Source organism: Propithecus coquereli, unplaced genomic scaffold (genome assembly GCF_000956105.1).
Source record: "Propithecus coquereli isolate 6110/MARCELLA unplaced genomic scaffold, Pcoq_1.0 Scaffold216, whole genome shotgun sequence".
Taxonomy (NCBI): domain Eukaryota; kingdom Metazoa; phylum Chordata; class Mammalia; order Primates; family Indriidae; genus Propithecus; species Propithecus coquereli.
In genome coordinates, this window is record NW_012146745.1 from 785,690 (window position 1) to 786,362 (window position 673).

The window sequence follows — 673 nt, forward strand, 5'->3', positions numbered from 1 at the left end:
TGAACAGAAGTAGTTTTATTCTTCCTTTCCAATTTGGATAACTTCCATTTCTTTTTCTTGTCTAAATGTTCTGTATAAACCTTCCGGGGTTATGTGGAGTAGTAGAAGTGGTAAGAACAAATATCCTTATTTTTTTTTCCTGATTTTAGGGGGGAAACTTTCAGGTTTTTACTTAATATGATATTATTGCTTGGGTTTTGAAAGATGTCTTTTTATCAGCTTCATAAAATTTGCTTGTGTTTCTGGTTTGTTGACTATTTTCATCATAAAAAGACGAAAATTTTTCAAATGCTTTTTCTTCATCAATTATTGTGAGGTATTCATCCTTCATTGTGTTAATATGGGGTATTATATTGATTGATTATTTATGTTGCACATACATTGCATTCCTCGGATAAATCCCCTTTCTCTCATGGTGTATAATCTTTTTAATGTGTTAATGGTTTTTGCTTGCTAGTATTTTGTTTAGGATTTTTGCATCTGCATTCAGAGGTATTTATGTCTTTAGATTTCTTGTGATGTTTGGATATCATGGTAATACTGGGCCCACAGAATGAGTTAGAATGTGCTCTCTCCTCTTCTTTTTTCTGGAAGAATTTGAGAAGAATTGAGTTAATTATTCTTTAAATGTTTGGTAGAATTCACCAGTAAAGCCATTTGGTATTGGGCTTTT